General features: G+C 30.3%; 1 protein-coding gene across 1 annotated transcript in view; it reads left to right on the top strand.

Annotated features, from left to right (window-relative positions):
* The first annotated feature begins 3,526 nt into the window (after window positions 1-3,526).
* Window positions 3,527-18,386, top strand: part of LOC130904210 (ras-GEF domain-containing family member 1B-like) — a 559,401-nt gene continuing 544,541 nt past the window's right edge. The window contains exon 1 of the mRNA XM_057816844.1: window positions 3,527-3,846. The gene's annotated coding sequence lies outside the window, so the exon portion shown is untranslated. The remainder of the gene's footprint in view (window positions 3,847-18,386) is intronic.

Here is an 18,386-nt window from a genome sequence, read left to right as displayed (position 1 = left end):
AAATTTATAAGAGATTATCAATTTGTTCGGAGCCACATAGTTGCTTAGATAAAAGACTGTTTCCAACCCCCAGACAAAGCCGTTGTACTGTACAACTTATAGTTTTTCGAAATATTTGGATTTGTACAACCCCTAAAAGTTCACTGGTTATTGTCGGCAAACCTTTTAGCAGGAGCTGGAGCAAGTATAACGTGGTTAGTAGCATGTATAAATACTAAAGTTTCTGAACGATATTCAGAGGACAGTATAACTTCACAATATGAAGTTTCGAAGATGTTAGGAAACCAGAAAATGAATCATGAGTTATTTTTTGCAGTAGAAGATGTAGCTATTAGTGTGACCTTCCGGAATTGGCAAGTATAGTACAAACGGTGATTCAATTATAAAACACACATTATATACATATTATATTCTTGTATTAATAGAAATCAAATATGACAACAGACGCCCAACTACAAGACAAACGTAATAGTTTATTTAAATTTACAGTAGTGATCGTAAAAAGAGGCAACGATATAATTGACTTAACGTAAATAACTGGCCCTCCTAAAATTTGATGTGAGCTCAGTTTACTGTAATTTTTTATCGAACTTTTGGATTGAACGTGTATTTATTGTTAAAATTTTTGAAGACATTATTTGTCATTTCATTTGATTTCACGTCGGTAAGTACGAGTATAATACATCATCAACTTTTGACATTTTATAATAACTAAAATGCCGAGAAGATTACAATGCTTATCTTAATGCTTACCTTTAGATTAAAGTTAGATTATATAGTATTTATCTATACAGTGTAATTTTTAATCAGTTGCTTATAGATTGGTGTTTGAAATTCCAAGGAAACTGGTAATTTAATGAAATTATGAAAATTTTGAAAGTATTGGTTTCAAAGTTTAGTACTATCTGCAAATATTTATTTACTTTGTTTTTGGAAAGCGTGAACTTATAAAATGAACTATAGAATTTCACAGAGTAAGAGCAGCATGAATCTATCTGAAGTACCAGGAACTAAAACTGTGATTTTTTACCAGGTGCTTATAGTGAGGTGTCTGAAATTTTGAGAAAACTGGTAATTGAAGATCCATCGTAGATATTCTGAGTAATAAAAATTTTATATTACAAAAATTTCTGCAAGTTTTTAATTTGAATGTGCTAATTTCTAAACTGAATACTATCTGAATATATTTACTAATTTATGGCTAACTAATTATTTTTAATAATTTTACAAAAATTGTATAAGAAGTTTTTTAGAAAGCGTGAATCTACGGAATTGCATAGATTAAGAGCAGCGAAAATCAATGTGAAGTACCAGGTATATTTCTTTCAATATAAATTGCAGATTATAGAAATTTTTTCCGACAATTTTGTTTGATCTACCATACGCGTAGATACCTCATTTTATAAATTTATTATTTTCATAAATACTTTTAAAAACATATATATCTTATGCGAGAAATATTCGTTAAAAGGCAATCGATTCGTTATAAATTGGACGAAATTATACGCCGTTATTTAGACAGATGCACTAAAACGTAAATAGAGTAAAATGTACCTGCCAGTTAGGGAGTTTGGCTTAAACAGGTTACCAGACGTGAACTGAGCCCTTTTTGTACCCCATTCGTTTTTTTTTCCTTCATAACGAAATTTTAAAGCAAAAACCATAAAGGAAAATAAATTCTATGCAAATAAAACAGAAAAATAAAAAACTTTTCAATTTCAAAGTATCTCATACTTTTCACAGAGTAAGAGCAACGAAAATCAATGTGAAGTACCAGGTATTACTTAATTATAAAAGGCTTTAGGTTCTATCTAGAACTTTTCAAAGTTTGAGTTAATGCGATTTCTAGTACATATATGTGTTAAAATTATTTTTTTATTTGTGGATCGTCCTGATGATGGTTCTATATTCATCGATTTTCAAGCTGTTTAGGAATCTTCTATTTAAGACCGTTAGCCTATCAAAAAAAAACCTGCCAATATAAATCAGTTCATAAAATGTATTTTCCTACGACCACTTATAAAAATGATAGATTACACACTCATTTTTACGTAAGAAAGTAGCTTATTTCACACATGTGACATGTAACAAAACATACATGTATTGGAATGTTTCTTTTTCTTATGTTATATATGGTCTCGAACGATAGAGGGAATACGCGAATACAATAAGAATCTGGCTGGGTGCCGAAAGGCAAAAGGTAAAATTTAAGAAGACTGAAGAAGTAGACAATATGATTTTTTAAGGTTATTTTAGTGTTTACAATAAAAATTCACTGCAATTTAGTAATTGTTATAATAACACTTTTATAACGTCTCAGGAAAAAAGTAATACAAAATCATTAATAATTATTTAGCTCTTGTTACGTATCTAACATAGTTACAAAAAATATATTGCTCTATAGGTTCTTTTTCTGTTCTTTAGTTATAAAATATTTCATAATCATTCTTTTCGTTCTTGTCATATCTACTATTACAAAATAAAAAATATTGTGTAGGATTTTTTAGCTTTTCAGCACAGTGTTTATATACTTTTCTACACATGTGTGATATTGTGTTTTAATTGACTTTCTTATTTGAAAAATTGGTTTTTTTGAAGCATTTTTTAAGTGGTCATAGGAAAAATACTGTATAAAACTCATTGGAAAGTGTATTTCGCACTCGTTACGTTTCAGCACTCGCCGCTATGCGGCTCATGCAAAACAGTAGCTGGTGCGAAATGTATCACTTTCCAAACTCGATATGTAATATACTATTTCAACTTAGTTAAGAGGATATCCAGTTGGTTATGCGGAATATGTCGATGTTAACCTATTTAAATAAAATACAAACAATTAAAATTTCTTTTTAAACACCAATTCGGGAAAGGCATTTGGAATATAAATATATAACGATTGTTTCTAATGAGTTGTCAGACATTTTGATTTGATTCATATGAATATTGTGCTGACGTATTAGTCATGTGAAGACATCCACCGTTTCCCTTTTTAATACAACCAAATATATAATCGCAAATTAATATATGGTTATTTTGTTAATAAAGAATAATAGAAAATGGGGCGCTTTAATAATTGCTCGGACCATAAAGTATATAAGTATAAAGTAATCCATATTGTAATGTATAAAAGACTGTAGCTAAAGGATTTTTATTGTTAACAAATACATGAAATCAATGTGTTTCGACGTTTTTAGTAACTTTGTTGAATAGTTATAATTTTACTTATACACAACTCTGTATAATTGACAAAATATAGAATAGTGTAAATAATATAATTGATGTGATGAAATAATATTGGTCAATCATATGATTTTGTAATTAACGAGGTAGACATAGTATTGCAATACAGTTTTTATATCTATCTATTATGGGGCCAATAATGATTGGAACATGTGCAAGGGAGACACACTTCTTTCTAATATTAAAAAGTACCTCAGAAGGTACTTAGTCAGATAAAAACATAATTTTCCCTATCTATTCGTTATAAGTCTGGCGGGGATACGGCAGGTTAGACAAGCAACAGGTGATTGTCAGTTACCGGTAAACGGTTGAAGAGAGTGAGTATATACGCTCTCATTTATTTAACGCGATAAAATAAGTACGACTTCGTCTATTATTGCAATTCCGCTCAATGATAAACAATTTTTTGTGCAGAAATTATTGGTGAATAATAACGCAGTACGTGTTTTTGTATCGAACTAGCGTTGACTTGTTAAGTTTTCCAGGTGCATTTGGAAAGTATTTACTTTTGTTTGTTTTGGGTTTCGGTGGATTTAGTGTGTTTTGGCAGATGATAATGTGATGTTATTGTTTATGTGTTGATAAGTGTGGTTGGAATTGAATATAAAGGTATGTTTTTACATTTATCTCACCTTAATTTTATGAAAGTTAGGATTTCCTACTTAGATAAAATCAGTGTGCAGATGAAAGTATTTATTATCTGATTTCCTAGTATATTATTCTGTTAACATTTTTCGTCCGTCATCAATATTTTTGTTTCGGTTATAAAGTTAGTCTTTATCCTTTGGAATATTCTGTTAATTTAAACTATTTTTACCAAATCAAATATCATCGGCTCCATACTTGATGAATATTTAGAAAAAGTAATCAGAAATTATATTATTGTGTCTAGTTTTCAATTCTAGTTTTAAATTTTCATCTTTTATAGTTCAGCTTTGCTTGCTTAGAGACAAATTTCTAACATAATTTTAGTTTTGAAAAATTGAGAATACCTTGGAAATATTCAAAAACCTATTTTTCTATTCAGTAGTGTGGCAAATACGACATGAACTTATTGAAATAAGTTATTTAGAATCAACATTAAGACACCTATTATACCAAAATCATCATTAAACTATAATTTGTATTTTTTTCTTACAAATTAAACAACAAACACTATCAAAGAAATACGAAGTTGTATCTATAACAATTAATGTATTAAAAAAAACTTTATTAGACTTCAACTTTTTTAAAAAACAATTTCATCATTAGAGGAAAAAGTTTATGTAATTAACACTGCAATGAAAAAAAGTACTGCTTAGTGTTTGATCACGAGATTTCTAACAACAGGAAGCAATTATTGTGAAAAAAAAAGTTTATGATGAATCTGATGCAGGTACCTTAGTTGTTTTAAATTCAATAGGTGCAGATTCCAAAATGTGTTTCAGAAATCGGAGCAGAATTGGCTTCAAATTTTCAACAGATACTAGATGATTGTACCTAATGAGATTTTTGGCGTCTCGCAAGGTAAGGGGATGAAAAAAAATCCTAACCTAACATAACCTAACTACGTATTGTCAGCTACTAATATTTTGTGCCTATATTTACATTTTTTATGACACAAAAAACTCCGCAAATTCCTTCATCCAGCACCGTCATATTCTTTCTATGCCTTTAGCAATATCTTTCTTTAGATACATTCCGATTTCCTCACACCAAAGTTTATTTTTATCCCCTTTCCTTACGGGACGTCCTAAATCCTTTCAGATAGTATCATCTAGTCTGTGAGAGTATCTGGTGAAAATTTCAATCCAATCGATGGATTCCCGTTTTCGGAACTCTTGGAATCAAAACTATAAAAAAATGATTTCGAAATTTTCTTCACCTCCTCCTTTGCAAGATGCCAAAAATTCTTTAAGGTACAATCATCTAGTGTGTGATAGAGTACCTGGTAAAAATGTGAAGCCAATGGGTGGGTTCCCGTTTTCGAAACCCCAGCCAAAATTTGTCACACTTTGGAATAAGTTAACAAATCAAGGCAATTGCAAGTATGTTTTTCTTTGCGAAAGCTAATTTTACAAAATATAAATTTCCATAAATAAATAATTTGTTCTGATAAAAGTACTTTTACCATAAATGGTGTTTACGCTTCTCAAAACAGCTGATATTGGAATAAAGTCAGTATTTCACAAAAGGGAATGTTTACTTGCTCTGTTATACGAGCTAGGAGTCATTGGACCTTTCTTTTTTGAAGGAACGTTAAATCAGCAAACTAACAAATTCTGTAAAGATTTATTGATGAACTTCCTTTAAATATTCGCCAGACTCATTTGTATGAATGAGTGTAACGTGTTAGACTGCTATATCCCCAGATCTTAAAGTGATAGATTTTTTGTTTGGGGAAGGGCCAAACAAATAGTTTATCATCAAGAACATTTATTTTCTTAATATTATAAATGAAAAAAAAACTTGAAAATTCACTAAATTTATGAATTTAACACGTTGACTGCAACGGAAAGGTTCAGAATTCTGTTTAAAATGACAATTTGATTTAATTACATTACATTATTAAAAACTCAAATTCTAGTGCATAGTTATCATAAAAAGCATAAAAAATGTATTTTTTTAAAAAAAGGTTAGTATTATCTCGTAGTTGGCTTCTGTAACATAAATCTCTTCGCGGAAGACAGACACGATTCGACCTGTCGCTTCTCTAAAGCTAAATCATATATACGCGTCCATATTCCTCAGTGGTATCTCAGATATTGTGGAGTGCATTACATTTACGTCTTTCTTGAGTGTTTTGTTTTATAATTATTGATATAATTAAATTATCAGAAATCCAATATGGATAAGAAAAGACCACTGACTTAAAACTACGCAAATCTAAGAAAGACTATTAGATGGCGCAAAAAGGTTTCAATACATGTTATCGAAATATATATACACAATGCTCACAAAATTTTTCAAAAAGTAATTTTTTCTAAAATAAAACTGATCAAGTTCAGTGAAGAATTCGTCTTCGCGTTGATTGGAGAAGAGAGTCAACCAGTTTTGAAAAAAAAAGAAAATGAAATTGCAGCCATGTTGTATATGTACTCAAGTAAAAAAACGTGGAGAAACGCGTTATTTCTGTCCAGCATGTAGAGAAAAGCAAGCCCTTTGTGTGGAAGATTGTATTAAGAAGTTACATAAACAATAAAATATTATTTTATTTCGTGAATTTGACCTAATTTTTATCATTCGTTTTTTGTTCGTTTTTCAATAAATATTCTGTTCTTGCAGCCAGCATTGATTTTTTTTCCCAGAAGCCATCTATCGATAGCTGCACAAAAATGCCAAGTAAACACTGGACAGCGTCCTAGAAAAGAAAACAATCTACGAGTTATCTCGTAGTTGGCAGTCAACGTGTTAATGCTTGAAATGATATCCCCTTAACTCAATACAGTAATATAATATCTCTGTTAATCCTTATCACTCGCCAGTGGATTGAAAATACATTGTTTTTATGACTATTTCCTTCGAAAAATTTAAGCCAACCAAAAAGCTGTAATATTTTATGTTTACCTAGCAACGATCAAATTTCAGCGATAATACTGCACTAGTGCAAATTATCGATAATTTGCACTAGTGCCAAATTTTCGTCTAGGATTAATAAACATCATTTGGTTTTAATTTTATATTTTAAGAAAAGGAACAATTATTGAAAATGCAATTAGAATATACAACTTTACTGGAGGCCGACGATGGTGTTTCTAAGCTGCTTCCACCACTTCTTATTATAATTTAAAGAATAACAAATTTTAAACACAGAATTAAGTTTATTTTAAATTAAATTTTTCTCAGGAAATAGTCTGCCAAAATGCCCTCTCGTGCATGTCAAATTGTCTCATAATTTCCTCTCGTGCGCATTCGCGCACTCGAGAAAATTAAATTATCGACAATTTGACATGCACTCGGGACATTAATATTGAAAACATCAATTTTTACTAAAGAATTATTCTAAATATAAAAAGGTACTGAATTCTAATTAGCTACTTTAATGCTAATATCAATTTACTCTACCTAGGAAAGAATGGAATGAAAATAATTAGTGTGCTAAGGCTACGATACGGTAACGGTTAAGAGGTGAAAAAGCAAGTATAAAGAAAAAACAGTAAGGGGTGATGTTAAAAATAAAACACGAAGTACACCGTCTGGTGAGAAATGGAGCTATTGAAGTGGCGGTATTGGATCATTTGCAAATAAATAATCAGCCGTCAATCATTTACTTCACAAATATGATCAGCATCTATTGTTTGTCGAATTGTGAAATCCTACACATACAATATAAAATGAGAATAGTGCATGAATTGTAGGAAAGTAATTCTGATCGTTGATTTAAATTTTGTGAAGCATTCAGTGAATTTGTTAAGACATTTCTGAACCATTAATTACTGATCATTGAAATATGATAATATCTTTGAGAATAAATTAACTTAGCGGGGAATTACATTATGATAGACTTAGACAATGGAGTAGCCGACAAAATCATCGGATTTCTTGGCTTTGCATATTTTCTTGTGGGAATATCGGAAATGAGAAATATATGCCACTTAGTTTGCAGAGCTGAGACAGAATGGGGAGGATGTCAAATTTTTGTGTTATTACTAATATGCAACAAATAAAGTTATTTCGTGAATAAAAAAATTGGATCATTGTGTATTGAATCAAAGTCATCCTGCTTCTAATAAAATTTTACGTCATGCTTTTTTTAATATTGAAGAAATTGTTGGTGTTTGAGTTTCTTGGGTGTCAAGTTTTTATTAGAATATTGTGTAATTAATTGGGATCCATGCGTTACCAAATATCTTAATGGTCTGTCCGTACATTATTATATCATCATATTGTATTCAATTATATCGTATTTATCTTTTATATATTTAACATTCCTTAAGAGTTTCCTTTTTTGTCCAGAAATGTATTAGATTTTTTTTAGATTCTTTTGGCTATTAGACTCACGTTTGTCTTTTATTGGATGTTATGGATGTTATAATGATCAAAATACCGATCATGGCACTAGCTATGGCGCCTCGTCTGATAATATATACCATAATGATGGTTTATGATACTATACAATTTATTTTCTACGATTTCGTTTCAATAAATTTATTTTCGTGATATAAATGTAGGTTTTAGTAATGTGCTTAAGATTTTTTGTTTAGTTGCTTTATTGCTTCTTCTCATGTCTTTCTCTTAATTGAATTTATTACAACATTTATTAAGAAATGCTAAAGTTACCAAGAAGTGCAAAAGAGATTGTCCACCCAAAGAAATTGAAAATTTACTTTATCATGTAGTTAAGTGACTGATATATGAAAAGCATAAAATCATGGTTTTATGAAAAAAATTATGCTAATCATAAAATTTCATGACAGTTTAAAAGACCAAACCAAACACGTTTATGAAATTATCTTTTGATATTATTAAGCACTTTATTAATTAAAAACAATGTTGTAAAATCATGTTTTTTTAACTATAGATGCGAAGAAGTGAACAATAGTGAAAGTTTTAACCATAAGGGGTATAATTCGAAATAAAAAATTAGGAAGAGGAGATGTGCTCTTTAAAATATGAACAAGACAATGAGTTAATTCTTACTTCTCTAATTCTAAGCCTATCTACAGTTGAGGGTGTAAGAAGTGTGTGAAGTCGGACTACGATGTACTATCTCTTCCCTAATTATTACTTCATTCTTTTCTATCGATTACTTCGTGTCTTAGTCCATTCCATTTTGGTAACATGCTCAAACCATCTTAGCTGTGCATCTTTGATTTTATTATCTATACGCTTTGTTCCTAGATCTTTTCTGTTTGTTTGATCTTGTCCAATCTCTAAGTGTCTTATTTCCATACTCTGTGCCTTATTTCTTTAGCTTTGTGTTGTAGCCCAGGTTTTTGCCGCGGAAGAACTACTCTTTTATAAATTTGTGTTTTCATTTCTTTCAGAATCTCTTTCCTTGCCAGGAAGATATGTTGCATACTTCCGCAGAGTTTTCATGCAGCCCTTGTTCTACACTTTATTTTATCCTCGACTCTTCCATGCTCCGTTATTTATGTAAAAACCACAACAAACTTCAGTACAATTATTTTGTTTTTAGAAAGTTCTTTCCTATAACAAAATCTCTCCAGGTCAATCTCTTCAGGTCAATCTCTTCAGAGATATCAGCCTTACAAGGTGGTGAGCTTTTAATATAAAATTTCATTAGAGACAGAAATATGAAATTTTGAAATTTCGTGTAATGGCAAATGCACAGGTAGTTTTAAAAATCTCTTTTTTAATATGAGAGAGTGAAATTGTAACTTGTCACACATTTAGGTATTACCAAATATTTTTTTTGTATAACTGTGACAAAAATGACATTTCTTATGGCTATCAAAAGCGTTAAAAGATGACGATTATAAACTAACTAACTAACTAACTTTGAATTTTTACTTACTACAAAACATAATTCTCGACTTTCAAGTCAGGGTGGAAAATGACCAAACGGGACACATTTATCTGGTTATTAATGGCATTCTGGAGTTGTATTTTAATACGTATAAATATTTTAATTTATGATCATTGAAATAAATATCACAAATAGAACAATTTCTAATATCAATTCTTTGCAATTTAATATGTTTTCTATTAAGTTGCCCCTTTCATTAACCTGAGTATACATGAAATGAAAATTCTGCTATAACAGAAACAGAAAACTTTCTACCACCAAATATGACTTTTCAAACGAGAAGTATGGAACTAAAGCCCTTAATGATTGGCAAAGCAAAAAATGCAAGATGTTTCGAAGGGCTTCGAAGTTTTCCTATGGTCTATACTGCAAACAAAAAATATTGGATGAAATCTGTTTTGGTCAATGGTTAGCTGCCTGGACAAAGAAATGAGAAAATAGAAAAAAAATTCTAATATTTATTTATAATTGGACAGCACATGGAGATATCCCGAAGCTCAGAAACATAAAAATTAAATTTTCACCTCCAAATACGACATAGAAGCTTCAACCGTTGGATCAAGGAATAATAAAGAATTTTAAAGCTTTCTACAGAAAACATAACAAATATCAATGTCCTCGATATCGAACACCTTGATATATCAAAGTTTTCACCTTGAACTTCGATATACCGAGGTTGCACTCTATTTGTTGTTATTTGTTTATCTTAAAACTTAAATACAACCCTCGTAATATGGTCAATTCTCAGTAAATACTATAATAATTGAAACATCAATAACTGATAAGAAACGTAAAGACGTGATTTTATAGAAATATTTTTATCTGTTCTACTATCAAAATAGGACAGTTAAATTATAACTTTGTTTGATATTTGTGCTAAAATTGAATTCCATTTTTCCTTTTCGGAAACTATTTCATACAAGAACTTCACTTAAGATCATTTATTATTTTATTTTTGCAATTTCCACATTTTTTATTTTCCCCTATTTAGTTTATTATTTACTAATGAATAGAAAACATGATATTTCATGTATTCCATTTTTTTCTTTCAAATCTATTGGTTGTAGGATATTTCAAAGAAAAGGTATGTTCTTTAATGAACAGGCATTTCAAGGAATCTTCTATTTAATTAAACATAATCTCTATAAAGAGGTTTGATAATAAAAAAGCGACAGTTGTTTATTTCACGTTCATAATTTATTAGCAATGATGAAAAATATCCGTATTTATAATTGTCTGTTTATATATTTACTTGATCGTACATTCAAATTAGAAATGTGTTTCATTTATGAATATAAAAAAATTGCTAAAAGATTTTTAACACCAAATGGATTTATACTGACAAATGAAAATTAAAACAGAATTTTGAAGCTCATAGAAAAATTGAAATAATAACTAAAAAGACGACCAACTTCTTTTTTTATCTGAACAGTAATATGTACATGTTGTTGGTTTTACAATCATTACAACCGCTAAAGCTTTCGACGAAACATATTTTTGACAGTGATCATCATAACAACATAATAAAAAGCTGGAAGAATGTGAACTACAGAATACAACGTTAGTTATGAAGAAAATTAGGCTAACGATCCAAAATAACGAAGGAAAATATTTACTGGGTAATAATGTTTCCCAATTGACATGTGCAAAAATTATTTGGTTATTATCTAAAAATAAACCTCCTATGGAATAGGAATAGTGGGGGTATTCAAAGGAAATAAAAACATTTAAATTGAACAATGAAGTAAACATGAGATTGAAGGGTGTAAGATCCAGAATACATTTATTCAAAAATGTCTTTCAGTTTGTTTACTGAAGAACACTAATCAAAGTGCTTTTTTACCACCCCTCACACCATCTAATCTTTTTTTTTCACTTTATTTTATCGTATAACAATATCAATTTTTTCATTTGTATCTATCCTAGATGAAATAATTATTTATGGCAACTTCAGTTATTAATTATAATTGTTCATGATCACATTGCATTATTTTGAAATATTTATCACACATTTGCTCCACTTCTTAACTATACTTATTGTTCGTAGATTTTCAAATTTGCAAAGTTTATCAGATGTTAACAAACATAATTCTATGAATACTGAAATGGGATAATCGGCGCCTGGAATAATCTAGGGATCTGCCTTTTAGTACTTCTACAGTGAAAACGAGATTGAGAGAAGCTGGCCTTTTTGGAAGGGTGGCGGTGAAGATATCTCTCTCAACACGTCAAAACAAAATTAAGGGTTGCAATGGGGTAAAGATCATAAAAAAAGGAAAAGCATAAATAGTGGGACACATTTTTATGGAGTGACGTGTCAAAGTTTGGGGTATTTTGATGGATTTTGAAGAAAGAAGGCTATATAAAAATGCAGTACGCTCTAGCCAGCGCCTGATCGGCAGAAAATTTATCTTCCAACTTGACAGTAATCAAATCCTTCTTCAAAGCTGTGTAAAGAGTATATGACATAATTGAAGAGAAATAATGAGAAACTAATGATTTGGCTGTCACAGTCGCCAGACCTCAACCCCATTAAGAATGTCAAAATTGTGCACCGAAATAATAAAAGCAAGAGAGGATTAAATCGATGAATCTAAAATTTAAATATTTAACAATTATAGACTATAATTTTATGATTACAATATTCCTATATAATTACAGGGTGCTTCTAAATTCATGCGACAAAATTCAGGAGTTGATTGCTCGTATGAATTTAAGATGAATTTTTCCTATAACAAAATTTCCTCAGCCCACCTCTGTCTATGAAATATCACCCTTATAAGTTGGTGATTACAATTGAGTTTTCATTATTTTTTCCCGATATTTCAGTAGTGCTAGAAGCTTTTGAAATTCTGTAATTTTTGTGCACTCGTAAAGGACTGACCACGGCCCATTTCCAGCATTTATTATGAATTTTATTACATTTTACATTTTTACTGTTTTCTACTCAATTTTTAATAAGAATTATGAATTATGGTGTTTATTTTTTTCTCCGTAGCTATTAATTTTGGGAAAAAATTTAAGAATACACAATATTATTATATAGAACGAGGATTTTGAGTTAAGCTTTATTTCATGAAACATTATCTTAAAAAAAATTTTGATATGAAATAAAGTAAGGGTTGTTAAGTTCACCCCCGTATAATGTAACAGGGAATATTGGAAAATGAAAAAAACATAGTTGGTACTGAGATATAAAAAAATACACTCAATTTTAGTCACACCTTTGATATCTCGGAAAGGGGTGGGTTGTGGAAATTTTGTTATAGAAAAAACTCATCTTAATTTCATACGAGGAATCACTTTCTGAATTTTATCGCATGTATTCAGAAATACTCTGTATGTTCCTTCAAATATAAATATAAAAATATTTCATATTGTTTTTATTTGTTGTGTATAAACTATAGGGTGGACAAAAACTTTTGACCAACAGTGTATATTTAATGTTGTTAGCTCGTGCACTTTCAGTCGACGATCATCAGTAACGTTTTGTGGATTTTCTCCAACTTTTGTGGAGTCGTCACCTCATTTTGTTGACTACTGTGATGCTGGACTTCGTAGGTCGTACAGCCTCTTTTAAACTCTGCTAGCCAATATTTTACTATTTATAACGGAGGACCATAGTAGAATTTAGTTCAACTTTTATATTAGTTGGGTAATGCATTTTTAATAAAAGTATTGGATCACATAACGATCACCAATTTTATTCATATTTACAAATTCACTGAAAACGTTCACTGGTTATGGCTACCAAAGAAATACTAAACAACGTCGTATCTTCAAACAGTATAGATCGTGTAATTTCTAATACAGTAGTATTTTTCAAGTAACTACTGCCAGCTTTAAGTCAGGCCAGGTACTTCTGAGACCATCCTCGTAAAATACACAATTAACTTGTGGGTAATGGCGAACTTATTACTAATATTTTAGTTTGGATCGGAGATTAATTCCTTAATAGTAATTCTGCTTCTACACTGATCATTAATATTCCGTTTGATATTTGATATCAATAAATTTTCTAATAATGTAAAAGGCGAATTTAATTCTTTCAATTGATGTCTCTAGAGATATTATATATGGTGTTATTTATGTTGAGATTTCTTGATCTAATTTTAATTTTGGGTATTTGTTTTATGCCTAATGATTCAATTAATGTTACATATAAGTTTTCATTTTATGTGATAATAATCATTCCACATAACAAGTTTTTACTAATTTTTTGAATAGATTTAAAAGCCGTTAATTATTCTAAAACTTTGTAACTCATAAAAAAGAAACAAACCGTAACGCGTTTAAAAGTAACACGCTTTAAATTTAACATCAAATAAAAAATGTAAACAAAGAAGATAAAAACGTATCCATATACATTTTAATTTATACCTTTCTCCTCATAACAGGTTTAGTTTAATGGTTTAATTCGTGTAGTTTGAATTATAGTCAAGGCTGTTTTCAATTTCAATAACGTATTCTCATACAATTCTTTCAAACCGATGACTAATGAATCGTTCAATTTATAAGAAAACAGGTTATGGTTACAGCTAACCATATTATACCATATTTTGTTGTTGATAGTTTTTTAGTCACAACTTTTACTTTGTAAAAGTTAAGTGCAAATGACCACGCAAAACTATTAAATACATATTTTTAGGTCATTGATTCAAACAAATAAAAATAAATCAGAACTAAAAAAGTTTAAAATATTGAAACTACGATTTTTTTTTGTGAATAAAGAATTTGATAATTTAATTATGGACATCAAGAATTGAACTTCTTTCTCTAAAACTGGTATTAGTGGCTTATTAATGTATTTTCACTTAGTGGTGTTACTGCTAAACATGTTTCTGACTTTTTAACGAACTGTCTTCACTCAATTAAAAATCTAAATCGTTCTTAACTGATAACGTGACAAGCTTTACTTATGATTATGCTGATACTTGCTTGGTGATAACGAAGGTATTGGGGCATTATTTTGTCAAAAATTTCCTTTTATTATAGTTACGCACTCAACAAATTATAAATTACTTGAAATATCAGCCCCAGATGTTATCAAATCAGTTTCAGAGGTGGGTAAATTCAAATCCTTTATCGAGAAACCTCACTAAAGATCAGCAGAGAACTTTAAAACTGTATAAATGTTTTAGAGGCAGAAATTTCAAAAACTGAACAAGTTTTAGGCACCCGTTAAGTTGCATCTGGTTCCAAATATGTGTCTAATATTTGGGAGTACCACGTTGGTATAATACTTAAAAAGCTCAAAATGATTCAGCTAGAGACAGCATAGTACTTTTTAAGATTTCTTCCTCAACAAACACAGATATAACGTGAATTTGAAAGTAAACATTCAGATGTAAGTAAAGTTTTATAATATCGCATTTTAGATTTGAAATATTCAAACATAAAATTACAAATCACAGATGTTTATTTTTGAGGAAAGAAAAACAACTCCAGGATTCTACTTCCCACCACACAAAACGAGGGCAAATAAACGACCAGTCGATTAATCCTGGATTATTCTACGAGACATTTAAAACTTCTATTGAAATATGAAATAGATAGTTGAAAAACACGCCGAGAGTTGTTATGGACACTACAAACTGGCCACAAGATTTTTCAAGAATTTATCTATTTCAGAGCATTACCAGAAAGTCTCAGTCCTCTAAAGCAATCAATTCACTCTGTTGCCACCTCATCGAGTTCATGGGGGAGAGGATTCTGTCAGATGAATTTAATAATAACATTCCTGAGATCTTCATTCAACATTACTACGGTTTCTGATCTATTGTTTGTGAAGATTATTTTACTCGCTCTCCGGCTATTTGATCCACAATCTTTTTTACTCCTGACTTTTTTCTGAAAATCACTTAGCGCTAGCTGTCGAAATTAAGGAGTGAATAAAAAAAAGTCATACGCTGAAAATAAGAACAGTTTCTAAAACAAAAAGTGTATTCTTAGACTACTGTTCATGTTACTTAACAATTTGATTTACTTAACCTTATACTTTACATAACCAAATGTTTCTTTTTGGTGGCGGTGGAAGAGAATGAGGATGGGGGTGGAGTAAGTCTTGGCAAGTTGTAGCTCCGTTATTTCAATTTCTAAAAAACGGGCACTGGATACAAATATTTTTGGAAAAACATTTAAATTAAGTTGTTCAGCTGAATAGATTCTTTTGAAGCTCAATTAAGATATAAGGTTCTCCTGTTTTGCGCTGAGCTCAGTTTCCAAAGAACGGAACTCATCCACTTCCTTAACAGTCTATTATGTCCTTGTTGAGTGGCATCTCCGATCTGCCCTTCCCTTCTGGGATACGTGTGCTGCGACTGAACTACCAAAGAGAATCCGCTTGCCTAATTCTTAAGCACGGTTCTCAAATTTCAGAAAGATCGTTGCTCGGCTATCCACTTAGGAACGTGGAGCACGACCTTTACCTACCTACTCCACGTTCAGAATTAGTTAATAGCTCAATATTTTACAATGAAAAAAAAATGCACAATCACTCACCAATTGAAATCAAATCACATTTACTGGAAAGTGCCTTCTACTCTGTAAATGACTAATTCTAAATTCTGGTTTAATTTTTGCTATTGACTTATATACTAAATATTACCTATTACTATTACCTATAATTTTGTTATAATTGGAATTTTATTTTATTTGTACCTTTATTCGGTTATTTTTATGTTTGTTTTTTAGTTTTTACAAGCTTTTGTCTACAAATTGTAATAAGGTTTTGAATATAAGCATTTCTCTCTCCATCTCTCTTAAGTTATGAGTTTATGAGGTTTGTCTTTATTTTAATATTTTTTTTGTAACAAGAAAAAAGTTTGAATATAAAACTTGTTGACTGCTAAATATGCATTAGTTTTCACCTTCACACTCTTGCATACAAGTATGTACATGATTCTTGTAATCATTGAAATCTCTCATTAGTAAAATTTGTTTAGAGTTTTATTCTGGAAGAATGATTAATTACATATGAAAAATCCCTTACGAGTTAAAAGTCAGTGATCCTACAAGCTAAGTTAGTTAGTTAAAAATATTTCCTGCCATTTGTTTTATAATCCGGCATTAAAAATTGTCACAAAAATCGAAATATAATTTCTTATTATCAATTCAATTCATTATGTACTCACAGAATTTAGTTGCGCTTGCCGTAAATTGATAGATTGATAGACAATTTGGGATTAACTTTGAAGTAATTCTAATGAATATCGCCAGTATCAGTAATCAAAATTTTAATTCTCATCAGTATACAATGAACCCCATAGACTATTTTTGGATTCTCGGACTAATGAGGAATAAGTAAATTCAATATAGGACCAAATAACAAATATAGTAATTAGATAGTCCAGGAGCCACATTAAAATTTGGTCAATTATACAATTATATATATATATATATATATATATATATATATATATATATATATATATATATATATATATAAATGCAGAAACTCGTAAAGGTCAGTATCGGTTTTGTTAGGAGTCATGAGGAAGAAATATATATTCAATAATTTTCTCCTATTCCTCCTAACAAAAAAACTTATGACTCTAACAGATTAGCTGGTTTCACAAACTCAAATTCAAAAGTTTCATCTTAGCGAAAACTTTACCTGATTAAAAGTTATATGCATCTATGAATAAATCTTTATTCCAGTATCTCGCTGGAAAGAATGTCAACTGATGCATAGTTATAATCCAAGAGTTATCTATTTAAATGCATCCTTACTATTTTTCAATAAATTCAGCATTATATCAACAATCAACAACAAATTCTAATATGGAAAGAGATGTCGCGTCGATATGAGTGACATACTTTCATTTTCTCATCATCTTTATGGAAATTTAAAAAAACTATGCACATGGATGTATATCCTATCACTCAGTGCATTCGGAGCCTATCCGTGAGAAAAAATTGGTGACCTGTGCAGCGCTCCTTAGAACAAAAAGTTGCGACTAATTCAGCTCACAAAGAAGATGCCTTCTTAGATCTGTAAATGTATAAGGCCTTTTTGAAAAATCTGGACAAAGTTAAGGACTAGGATTGCACCGAGCGGTTATCCCTGACCATCACAGCTGACAATGGAAAAAGAACGAGGAAACTGTTGAAATCTGACTTATGATTAATGTTGGTTCAGTAGTCGATATGTTAAAAAATTCTAAAAACTCAAGTTAGTGATATCGTCACGCGGATAGATTGTGCTAAGATAGTACCAAAAACACTCTGTGAGGTAAAAAGTCGCACCATATTGAAAGTCCCAAAAAAATCTTTATTTTTCATTACAGGTTACGAGACTTGGTTATTTTAATATGGCCCGGAAACCAAGTGGAACACGCCAACCAGGATAAGCAAATAAAGGTGAAATATAGGGGTTTTTACCATTTGTGGACGAATTTCTAGAACTTAAATTTTATCTAATTAAAATATGCAATTCACCACTTCCAGCTGGGCATCGCAGAAAACTGGAATCAGTACTACGGCAATACTATGGTCCACATTGCCTTTATTGTTTCCGACTACTTGGTTCAAACCGGGATAAAACGGTCTACCAACCGCCGTACAGCCTTGTTCCTATCCATCACATTTTACTAATTTTTATCGTTTGATAATTCATAATAATTTGATCATGTGAATCTTTCATTGTCTCCTAAACTAAACAGTGCTCTAGATAAACATC

The sequence above is a fragment of the Diorhabda carinulata genome, chromosome 2 (assembly GCF_026250575.1).
Source record: "Diorhabda carinulata isolate Delta chromosome 2, icDioCari1.1, whole genome shotgun sequence".
In the NCBI taxonomy this organism is placed as follows: domain Eukaryota; kingdom Metazoa; phylum Arthropoda; class Insecta; order Coleoptera; family Chrysomelidae; genus Diorhabda; species Diorhabda carinulata.
The sequence above is the reverse complement of the archived record's forward strand: the minus strand, read 5'-3'. Positions and strand labels throughout refer to the sequence as shown.